We start from the raw sequence: 12,913 nt of genomic DNA on the forward strand, positions 1-12,913 counted from the left end.
ACCGGGGAACATCATAAAACACAGTAGTTCAAGAGTTGTGAGATGTGAAGGTACTAAAACTATTCCCACAAATCTAATTCAGTTAAACACTGACAACGAACTTGAATAATACTGAAGAGGGAATGAACTGAACACTAATTATGCAATCAGTTATTTTCCATTTTATATTTATGCTGGATTTAGACTTAATTTAGGAGGATCTGGGAACTTTTCCTTTCACTTTCACAATAGCGTTTCCTGTCACTCGATGGCAAAAATTCCCAGTTAAATACATTATCATTCCATTTTGTGACACAATAAAATATAAAAAAGTCAGAGGGGGGTGAATACTTTTGATAGCCACTATAATTTCACAAAATAAATGCTAATATTACAAAACCTAAGAGTCAAGCTGAACATCTGGTAATGACATCAGCCACAGCCCCCAGATTCAAAGTGTTGGAGTGAGATAATAAGTTGGGGTGATGTCTCTCAGTCATCCTCAGTGGGACTAATTATTTGTATTTCTGGTTCACTGGAATTGGGACCATGGGTGGCTAATCTTTTTTGCAGCAGCATACCTTGGTGTACAAACTGGACAATTTCCAGTGTCTGTGGACTCTTTTTTCTTAGAAGTTGTGTGTTCCTCACAGCCGCACTTACTGAAAGATGGCCTTACTATATCCAATCCCATGCTATTAATAAGCTTTGCACACCTTCTCCCTGCAAAACGTACTGTAAAAATAAAAGTATTAGCTTGGCCTGGTATTGATACAGTAGGTATTCATTTTTCCATGTTTCACAGGGGGACACAGGCCACAATGTAAATTCAGTTTTAGAGTATGTCTATTTTCACCTCACAGTTAAAAAGTTCTTTTCAGCTACCAAATCCATGTTTGAAATCAAATATCCTCTACTTATTGGCTCAGTTTATACACAGAAATATATATAGACAGAGGGAAAAGAAGAAAGCTCTAGAGAAACGATTCAACACTTCTTTGTTGTCTAATTATAGTCTTTTCAATTTTCCTGATTTTCAGATTCTCCTTATAAAAATGTAATTATAGTTAAAGAAAGGCCTTAATTTAGTGCAATAATGGGAGACATTATATCCCAGCTACTCATATGACAGCACTCTATGTGGCTGATAGCACGCAATTCAACACAGTAGTTCCTAACTGTGTCTAAGTGCAGCTGTGGAGTTACCAGAGGAGGATTACAATGGTCAAAAGTAAATTGGAATATTTCACAGTTCACAGAGTACATTGTGAAAATTACAAATGACGTATGGCCTTCACAGCTTAGGAATTATTTAAATACAAAGGCCAAAAAGAAAAATTAAGTTATAAAACATTAAGAAGCAATAAAGTATGTAAAGGAGCAAGTCTAGAGTGGACGCTCAGGAAATTAAAAAAAAAATTGATCTTTAACAAAAGAAGAAGCCGATTAGCCTTTCCAGCTTTCCAATGTAAGATGAACCTCAGGATACATTAAAAAAATCATTACATGGCTTGTGAGTTCGGAGAATTCAGCTGTCTTACACGGTGTTCGGTGACGTCTGAGAACGAGTACTAACAGGTTATTATCACAGTGTTGAAATGTTCCATTTCACAAGTTCATTCAGACGTGTTCTCTGCACCTATTTCCCACTCACGTCACAATTGGCCTAAAGCCTGCTGTCAGTACTCCTCAAGTGTGAGCTTAATTAAATGGCATCACAGTGTTAGGAGTACATTTGGCATTTCACGACGGGGACTCAATCCCCCCCACTCATTCTCTCCCTGTAAGGACCGGCTGCTGGATTGGAGGTACTGTATGACACCACTAGGGCACGTCTTAAAGCTATGCATGCAAGTAGGAGAAATCTTTTACCGTGAAGCCCTGACATTCTCCCTCTTGGCTGGTTTTATGAGGAAATCTCCAACTGCCTTCAGGGGCTGACAAACGATTCCTCAGTTTGCATGTCTAATAATTCAGTTTTTGATTCTACTGGTGGTGACTGCATCGTAAAAAATCAGCCCCCATTTTTACACACCTTCTGTAAGGGGCTGAGGAACAAACTCCTGTCGGAAAGTAATCTGAGCCCTTCACACACTCTTATCAGAACACAGTTTACACGGCGGCTCTCTTATTAATGCAGGAAAGGCCTATCAAGTTAACACTTGTGTGGAACCTTTAAAGTCTGGAAAATCCCTCTACACACCGCTTGACTTTTCTTGACATTTCTGGGGGTTTAACTGCTAAAGTAATCCACTTTAAAGTTGATCTGTAGAAAAGACCTTCTGTTAGATCTCCTTCCCCTCATCAAACCACTTATGCCCCTGAAGGGCTACATTATTCTGAAATTATTTTTAGTAATACAACTAAAGTATACTGAAGTATTTTTAGATATACCATCAAACTCATTGAATATATTCTCTTTTATAGGGCTGACTAAACCTGTTCACAGGCTTATTGTTGTGTATTAAAATGATGGTAATGTCAGGGGCAAGTAGAAGCAAGTTTTTACAGATTTCCTAATCTGACACGTATAGGAATTAAAGAGTGCAGCATTAGGAGAAGTGATGAGAAAAAAAGACTGAGGTTGGGTCATGAGGTTGTGGGCGGAGCAAAGGTTGTGGGCGGAGCAAAGGTTGTGGGCGGAGCAGTGGCACTTCGGCTACCCATCTGCACCTGTGGCTGGAAGGTTGCCGGTTCAAATCCCATGGCTGGCAGAGGAATCCTACTCTGTTGGGCAAGGCCCTTAACCCCAGCTGCTCCAGGGGCGCCGTAAAAATGGCTGACCCTGCGCTCTGACCCTAAGCTTCTCTCTCCCTGTCTGTGTGCCTGTGTGTGTCATGGAGGGCAAGCTGGGGTAAAGACAAATTCCTAATGCAAGAAATTGTATATGGCTAATAAAGTGATCTTATCTTATCTAAGCTACCTGACATTGGTTAAAAAACTGAAATTCCTTTGCTCAAACCAAAAGGCATGTACTTCACTATCTATATGGTCCATTGCCACCACAGTTAATCTACAATAGAAATCCAAGGCTTTTTAAGCAATGCCAACAAAGAAATCCTTCTTCTTTACATTGCATTGAGTAATTGGAGTGCTTATGATGATCTTCCATTGCTTCCCAGGTTGCAATGGTTCACCTGGAGTCATTTCAACAAAATCTGTTCATTCTTTGCTGTTTATGAAAGAGAAGAATGAGGAAGAGGGCCCCATACACCACCTGAGAACATTTAGCATTGCAGTTGGTTATCATCAGCAGCAAAGCAGATAATTTAGAAATGGGGTGAGACAAATCGCTCCACTTAAATCCAATGACTGGCTTTCCGCTGCAAAAACTGGAACCTCTACTGCAGTGGTGTAATTACATTCAAATTGATTATTAAAGACTAGATTTTCATAATAAAAGGGATATGATCCTTGTTATTATTCCTGCATTACCAAAAGTTTAAAAAAGGCCAGACAGCTGTCTGAATGTAATAGCTTTCAGCTGAAAACATTTTCCTGTGCAGCTGTGATATGCCTGCATGCCCAAAAGATTATATTTTTATAATTCAATTTAATGCCTTATGATTGGCCCTATGATGCTGACAAAACTTTCTGGCTTCTCTGCAATGTATATATCACACTTTTTAAATAGAAAGAGAAAAAAATGGCATAAAGAAAATATGGATTGCAGTGTGTCTTATTTGCTCGATCCAAGCCATTTTCAGTCTGATTTTACTCAGAGAATTTGAATGTATTAAAACCACATAATAACAAAAAGTTGATTCAGCCTGAATTCCAGGTGAGTTGTTGACAGAAACATAAAGACTAGCATGACTTTCAACATTGCATTTGCAATTAATTTCCATCAAAAACAATAAAATATACTTCGAAATGCACCTAATCAGTTCCTAAACTGCACATGAGGGATATACTGTATGAACACTCCTACTGAACTCTTCAGTAAAGCCTGTACTTGTGATCCAACTTTCCACAGCTAATATCATAAATGTTCTGCAAGAGACTGTGATGGCCAATCAAGCTAACTAAATTTTAAGCTCTCTTTATCTTTTGGTCATTGAGTTTCAGGCCAGTTCTGAGTCATTATCCTACAGTTAAATCTAACTAAAGTTAATATTCATTATAGAGAGCAATAGTTTTTAGCTTAATATTCTCATAAACTTTGGAGTCTATGAGTACCTCAATCCTAACTATCACACTAGACCCAAAACTGCAAACCAAACCAAACAGATAATATTTTTTTCAGCATAAGCTTTCTTTATTTTTCTGCTCTATGGCGTGACTGTTCAAAAAGCCCAATCTGTGTTTCACTCAACTGTATCATGTGGTCTATTTGACTCAGAACCACATGATATGATAAGTCAATTAATTGCAAATTCATGTCTTTTATTAATGTTGTTATGAAACAGACCACAATATCCTCAACCTGAGATGACACAATATTTCCAGGTCTTTCTTTAAGGTAAAGTCTATAAAGGATAAGTTTGGAGGCTAATTTAGAACACCGTTCAGAAAGAAAAACAGGGTTACTGGTAGTTTTATTCTTATAAATTTCATACACACCACAGAAGGGAAAGAAAGATTATCCTACTAACATCATTCAGTGTTCTTTTCTTCATTTATGCAATCTCCATTATGTCATTTGACAATATCAATGTTTTGGCTGTATTAAATATATCACTTTTATATACAGTATACTGTATATATCACTTTTATTTAACTGCCCTATAGGCCTACAGTTTAACTATATTTCACTATATTGCTTATGTGCAAAGATCTGTCCTAACTCTGGGGTGCTACATGCATAGAGTTTGTATTTTCTGTGTACCCTGTACTCTGTGTTCATGTGGGTTTTCTCCTGCAGTCCAAGGGCCTGTGATGGACTGACATCCCATCCAAGGTGTATCCTGCCTTACACCTGTTGCTTGCTGGGATAGCTCCCCCATGACACTGGATAAAGTGGTTAGAAAACAAACGGATGGATGTCAGTGCTATAATAAACTGACCAGACTAGCGAATAAGATAACATCCACACTAGGTGTCGCTCACAGAGTCACTAGACTGGCAGAACCGGATTCTCTTTTAGCTCTTTTTAGATTTAAGATCATCTGCCTACTCACCAGATAATTCAGGAGTGATTCCTTTCTGGCGTTTTTAATATAAAGATAAGTGCGCTATTTCACCATTATAGTAGTTCACAGGTGTTTGTTGGCCATTAGATAAAAAGGAATGAGAAACACCAAAAAAGGAGCAAAATCCCAGGACAATTTTAGGCTTTTACAGATACTTGTAGAAAGACCACAAGATTTTAAGAAATCAATAATCCATCCATCCTTTTTCGAACTTCTTAAATCCAATACAGGATCATGGGACCACTCAATAGCCATTACCCAAAAAACATAGAAGACCTATGAGGATCAATCTATTTTAAGAAAACAAATATTGTAAACATCATAGAAGGACACATAGACTAAATCCTATTTTTTTAAAACAAAAGTAGAAGATTCATATCTGACACTAGTTTGGTTTGAATGAGTAGCCACTGTCTTTTTTTCCTGCATTTTCACACCCAACAGCAGAAATGGAGGCTCAAGATGTCATATTTGATCTATCTTCACAATATGATAATTACATATTTACATTCATTCCGAGTTCAGTCTTCCAGGCATTGAAACAGTGAAGACCTTATCAAAGCCTTCACTTCTTTCACATTTTCCAGAAATAGCCACGTCTTTCAGACAAAAATGTTCTTCCATCTTTGAAACGCGTGCATGTTGTGCCCTTAAACAAAATACCTTACTGATCTGATTACGTCCTTTAGACTGTTAAAACAGCCGCTGCAGTTAACAAAACCACAACAAGCCCTTGAAAACAGCAAATGTTTGATGGCTACACTGTAGAATATTTTTTTCAAAATTCAAAGAACTGAGTACATAGAAGAATATGAAAAGACATTTTGTTTCATGAATAGGACTCTAAAATTATTGATTAATCTTGGTTATTGTAAATTTGACATTCCCAAGTTTTTATTATGCTCACAAAAGCATGAAAGCAGTTTAAATACCTCTTTCACAAACCCCTTTGAAAACCTGTGCCTTTGAAGCTTGAAAAAAAACCTGTGTAAAAAAGAAAATAAAAATGGTGGCATGCTATTTAATTTAATCCCCACATATTATGTTACTTCCATCTTCAAAAATATTTATAACGAGGCTCCTGTTTGGTTTAGCTTGTACCAATTAGCCATCATATAAAGGAGGTACTTGAGCCCAGCTTCTGGTTGACAACAAAAACAACTCAAAATGCCACAACTACAGGCTGTAATCTCGGACTTGCTTACAGGGCATATTTTTTTCAGAGTCATACACACAGCAGCACTGAGAGTTATATTTCATTTAAACTATGCCTTTTTGAGCTGTCACATGCCTACAATGTGACTCGATTAAAGGCAGAGAACATCAACAAAGAGAGCCATTATAGCTAGTGTATTCTGGCTTCAGTAAGATGGTTGAGTGGGCTGCAGTCCAGTTACTTACTGGTCAATAGTGCTTCTGCAACTTCTTAAACAAAATGTAGGTTTAATTAATCGTACATAGTGAGTTTAGCTTTCTGGGCCATCCACATGACACATTCCATTGATTTTTTCCCCCGATATTATAATATGTATTAAAACATTAATACAACAAATTGAAGCTGACAGAAGACAGAACAATAACAAAACAAATACGAAGTTTTGTCAAATCAATTTCAACTAATCGCATTCTGGAGCTTCAGATTTTAAACCAGAGAAGGGGAGACTTGTTTTTTTTTTTTTTCCTCATTTTAAGACACAACCGCAGCAAACTAAGAGAAGGTCTGTTTCTGAACAAGGTAGATGCTGCAGACCAAAGACCAAAGCTGTCGCACTTCACAGTCTCAATCTGAATAAAAGGTCTAAGGCAAATCAGATCTTGGAGATGATTTTTAACCCATTTCATTATATACTGCTTCACAATTTCAACTGTCCCAGCACCAGAAAAAAATCATTATCGATTTTAGTAAGCTACAGAAAATTATATAAACAGAAATAAATAAAACAGAAAATGTCTAATTAGATCCCTGCCACAGGATGCAAGATGTCCTAGGAACTCATCTTTTCTGGCATTTATTACTTCACCAGGAGCTCAAGCTATTGAATATTAACAAATGGGGTTTTACAAAACAAGAAAGTAATTAATTTAGGACATGTAAAACAGCAAGTGTTGAAATGCACATATGAAGAATAAAAACAACAACAGGAAAACTGTGACTTAAATTACACCACACCAAATATAATTGTGCCAGGTTTAAAGTGTTGAGAGACAGGCTGTTCAATGAACAGATCAAAAAGGTCATGGGTCCAGAGATAAAATCACTTTATTACCCTCATCTGTCATTTAATCTCTTTCTTTTCTTGTTACACAAAATATCCCCTTAAAATCTGTATTAGTTCTATGCAAAATAACTCCTGTCTTTATCAAATTACCATGCTGGATAATTTTCAGCATATGGGTTAAGGCTACAGACAAAAATAGTACTTCAGTTGCTTAAAAAGCTTAAATCTTTTTTCCTGATATTTCAGTGTTTGTTGCATATCCTGTTACCTGTGTCCGCATTTTTCTCTGCTGTGTTGTTTTGATAATTATCTGGTATGTGAACCAACTCTTCCAGTAATAAAATTCTTATTTAAGGGGCCACAACGCTCAGCTTAGCAGGTAAATAAATCTGGCATTGCACAAACTTTAGGAGACCACTTATGACACATAAGACACCTTAGGCAATGCTGTGTCCTCTTGTTCCGACGTGAATCTTAACTATGAAAACTATTTCTTGTATTTTCGCAACTAGGGAGCTAGCACTACAAAGAGTTGAAAAAGGAAAAAAGCAACAGTACTTCAAGAGAATACGAAAAAACTTGGATAGATATGATCTGCTCATTAAAATTTTGTTTAAAGGATTTTGTTCTGCTTTCATTTTTTTAAGGTTTCCCATTTCATTTTAAATGTTCTTGAGTAACCACTGTAACCTCACATTGAACCAAAACAGCCACAGACTAAGGACAAATGCATGTATTCGCCAAGGTATGTTTCTCATAAACAAACCCTTTTTGGGATTTTTGGGATTCTGAGACACAGACGGCCAAGTGCCACAAGGAGACAGATACAGCTCTCCACAAATACATGTCTCATCCATCCAATTCCAAAGCTGTTACACTGAAAAGCAAAGATCCTCTTGTTGTCTCCAATCCTACTGAATCCCAAAACAGCTCTGCCAGTTTTTTGTACAGTCTCTGAAGATGGCCAGTAGTGAGGTAGTGAATGAAATGGCCTCAATTCAAGACAGAGCTCTGCTGCCTGGAGCACATCCTGTGAAATAGTTACAGCTCCAAGCCAACACTGTGCAGCTTCTTAAAGCACAAGAACAACTTAATTTCAGACGGGACAGCGAAAGCTCCAAATGTGCCCTAACTCCAAAGATTCAGAACTACTTATTACGGTTGGATCATCAAGGGATGTCGGTCCATGCAAAACAAAAGTGTCTGGATAAGACTGACCTGTCCTCGAATATTACGGCTTTTATGGACGATGTTTATTTGGTTTTGTCTTAAGTCTTGATTTATTCATGTGCTGTGAAAGAATGATGTAACACTGCCACCCCTTCCCCCCTCACCACCCTGTCCTTCCTCACCCATTTCCTTGGCTACCTGACCTACTTTCAAATTTGAGGCTGTTTGTTCTCTCCTGGCTTCTTCTGCAGCCCTGCCATGTGGTGCCCAGCTGTGAATCCGCCGCGTGGCTAAAAGCAGTCAGAGCTGCGTGTGCAGCCAGCAGCACGAGAACAGAACCTCTTCTCCTGGCAGAGTCTTGTGGGATATATGTAAGAAACCTTGAAGAACGTTGGCTGTTTGAAGAACGAAGATGTGCCTGTTTTAGGTTGTAACCGCGTTTTTGTTGCCGTGTTGAAACAACGTTATTCCTGTCCTCTGCCTTCGCCTGTCATCAGCTTGAATGTGCTATCCGTTCCATCGCACGTGTTTTTCTCAAGGCAAACTGCGAAATACGTTGCCCTCCCAAGGTACGCCAACATTGTAAAGGTGGTGACAGATGTTCAGAATGTTAAAACAGTGCTTTCATTGAGCTGCACTGACATCAGTAACATAAAGGTCATTTAATGGAGCTTGAAAACTGCAAAAGAAGTCAAGAGCAACAATTTCATTACTTGAGGCAGAGCGTTACATCAGAGAGTTAACATGGAAATGCAGACACAAAAGCATTTCGTGTTCTGTGAAAAACTACCACCAAAGCACGAGATGCTTCAAAAGAATTTAATTTAGTGCAACCCTCCTTTAAAACGTCCATAATCCCTGGGCTAACTAAAGTTCTTATTTCATGTTTGACATCAAAAGATTCCTAATGAGCCCATTAAAATGGTCTGGTCAACTGCTTTTGCATCTTTAAGAAGTAAAGAAGGTTTTAGTGGGTACTAATAGATCCTGATCATGTCAACATGGTGAATGATAACCATTCTTCGGCTTCTGTCTCTTAATGTAATGGAAGTTTACGATTAAGAAAGAAAATCAATATATGCATTTTTGTACTCTGTGTCATTGCAGTGAGATCCCAAGAGAGGCAGTCTTGAGTCCCTGTAGAATAAGCTTCATTACACCACAGTCATTATATATTTAATGTACCTGAGGGATGGTAACAAATTGTCATTTGTAAATTTGTAACAGGATCCAGATTTTAAGTGCTTCTGTTTTGGCATTGATCATTAACTTTGACCAGTAATCACCACTTAAACACCTAGGCATTATTTTTCCTAATGCTTCCATCTATAGGTAAATAAGATGAGACCGCACCAGTGACAATAGAATTTAAATTTTCTCTGTCATCTTTTTAAAATCAAATAGTTTTTTATTAGATTCTGGATAGAAAAATACAGGAAATTTCATATTACCAATTTGGAGCTGCAGAAAGCACAAAAGCCAGTTTAATGCGAGACTTTTATAAAAGCCAACACTTACAGTGGATGCAAATCAACACAAGCTGAATGAAACAATTTCAAATTCATAAACTAGAAACATACATTAATGACTATGATGTATCTACATAAATAATAGTAAAAATGTAAAAAAAAACTAAAATTTGGATATATATATTAATAAGAGGTGATATCACTAAACCTCCAGCAGCATCTGACAAGAACTTGCAATTCTGCTCATTTTGAAGACAGAAACTGTCTATACACTATCGACACAAATTGAAAGAATATCATTTAACCAAAGCATGCAGTATCTCAAAGCGAGCTGTAAGCACTTTGGTGTACACCAAGAAACCAAGAAACACCAGAATATTAAATATTCTTTATTTTTACATATTTAATTGAAACAAATAAGCTGTAGAATATATTTTGTAACCTACTGGTCAAAGTCCAACATGTCTAATAATATATAACTAGTCCACAGGATGTATAGGTTCCTAAAAGAAATCACTTTCAAAGAGACACATTTGTTTTGTTTTGTATTTGTTTCGGAATTTTAAAGAAAAGCCTCTACAATGACTTAGGTCAGTTACAAATGAATGTTTGCAAACCTGTTCTATACTGAACACTTTGCAAACAAACACACCAGTAGATTTTAACTAGTTGAGTGGACAACCCTGCTGCTCTGTGAATAGAAGACTGAACTGAACAACAGTTGGAGACAGTTGGAGAGCAGACAATTCACTCTCTCAGCTTTTATGTATAATTTTCCATTCTAAAACAACACTTAAACAGATATGAAAGATGTCTGATAGGCTTGCATTGAAGAATTTGATTATCTGAGTGGTTGTCCCTATTAGAGATGAACCCTTGAAATAATAGTTTTGAAAATGACTACAACTTCAAACCAGGAGATACAACAATCAAGAGCCCAGACCCACAAAACGAGGATTGTGACAATGTATTACTAAATAAATCTGTACTGCCTGACAGTCTTTTGTGCTGCAGCTGCTGGAAAGGACAAAAACTGTTTGCAGAGTCCAAGTTCCTGTTTCAGAAAAACTGCTTCTTTTAAAATGTGGGTTTGGCCCAAACACTAAACACTAAAATCTAAACTCTAAGCACATTATTGAGACTAGAGCCCATCCTTTTCAACTTGTTACAGATTTGTCTGCTAATTCAAACTCCTGTCATCTGAAGAATTAATTCCTCTCACAAGCTGTATATGTGAATGAACAAATGAGCAACACAACTGTCATTGATTTCACACTATTTTGGCAGCTGAAGCCATTAGGAGAGGGTGGTTGGCGCTACTGTTAAGAAGTTCAAGACAACAGGCGACACTCATTGCATCTTATAGGGGTCTTATACATTGACGGTCACTTTAAAGAATTAAGACATCTGTATTTCAGAAAAGTTCATTTTGTTCCACAACTTTCTCTGTATGAACTGAATTCTGCAGACACAAAGATCATGAGCAAAACACACAAATCTACCTTGTTTATGGAGGTTAGATTTACCCTTTTTTTTACTATAAAAAAGGAAAGGATCTTTTCCAGATCTCTATTGAACAGACTCCAATGTTTCCAAGTGAGCAATTTACAAAACCCATCCTGGTTTTTAAGCAGCACCCGGCACTGAAGGGCCAGTAATCATTTCTAATTAGCGTCACCAGGTATTTCCGGATAGGTGGGGGTAGGTCAAGAGACTGTTATTCCAGCACAAAGCACCAATAGCAGAGCACAGCACTGCAATTTAAATAAATACAGGCAATTCAGTTAGGAGTGCTGACAGATAACAACAGCCTGTGTAACCAGGCAGGGTAAATGTGCGGTAGAAAAGAAAAAAAGAGTGTAAGCTGTAATGAGAAAGTATTTAATTCAGTGCTAAGTGTGAACCACAACTTGAAAAAAAAATACACACAAAGATTAGAAAGCACTATTGCAGGTCTTAACCTAAAACTTCCCAGGGTTTTATTTTGAGGTTACTAGTCTATACAAAGGTCACTTTTTTCTAGGGTTTTTTATGAAGTCTTACAAATATTTAAGATTTTTGTGTTTTCAGAAACCATTGCATAACGAATAGAGGGACCTTTCACACAGTTATTGCTAGGTTTACAACTAAATGAACAGCACCACTGCTGTCCTTAATAAAAATGTGTACCTTTGGAAATGTATACTATCATTTCTTCACAGATGGAGTAAGGTACTTCAATGCACACTTGAAGCTAAAAGCTAGCTAATCGTACCCGTCAATGGCTATGTGTATCATAACAAACGAAAGCTGATCGTGAAGAACATAGATGTTTTAAGGAATAAAACTGAAAGAGGCAAGAATTAGTATGTAAAACATATAACACGATTTTTTAAACAGAAGTTCACATCATACCCAACTTCCTACACTAGCGTTACCCTTTTCCTCAAAGACTAGCCCTTTGTTTTGCGATAGATTACAGAAACTTTAGAAAGGAGGGTGATATTTGAGACTACTGTATGACCACTTCGAGTTTTGGCAAGGGGTCTTGTCAGCTGTCAACCGGTTAGTTTTTCCAGATAATACTCAAGGCGGCAGTCAAGTTTTACCGTAGTTCACGCTGTTGCTTGGTGCTATTTATTTAACTGTTTATTGAAGGGATTATTTTAACATGACGACAAAAAGACGTATTTTTTAAAAAGCCAATTTTTATTAGTTTCTCAACCACACCCATCGCAAACTCAGTTTTCCATGGACAGCTTATTGCAGATCAAGCACTTATTGCCGAGGGCAAACCAGAGATGAGTCGAGTTTCAGGTGTGACTGGGAATCCAACAGTCACTTTCTCATGAAAATAATTTAAAAGGTATGACTAAGGTGTTGTTTTCAGTTCAAACATTGTGCAAGCCACTGTCACCGTCATAGTCTGATGACGTTTCTGTTCTTCACCTTACCTATCTTATTC

General features: G+C 37.3%; 1 protein-coding gene across 4 annotated transcripts in view; it reads right to left on the minus strand.

The window, feature by feature from the left end:
* The window catches only part of myo10 (myosin X), a 137,072-nt gene that overhangs the window by 108,871 nt on the left and 15,288 nt on the right, over positions 1-12,913 (minus strand). The gene's annotated exons all lie outside the window — the stretch shown is intronic.

Source organism: Lepisosteus platostomus, chromosome 8, assembly GCF_059453375.1.
Source record: "Lepisosteus platostomus isolate fLepPlt1 chromosome 8, fLepPlt1.hap1, whole genome shotgun sequence".
Classification (NCBI taxonomy): Eukaryota; Metazoa; Chordata; class Actinopteri; order Semionotiformes; family Lepisosteidae; genus Lepisosteus; species Lepisosteus platostomus.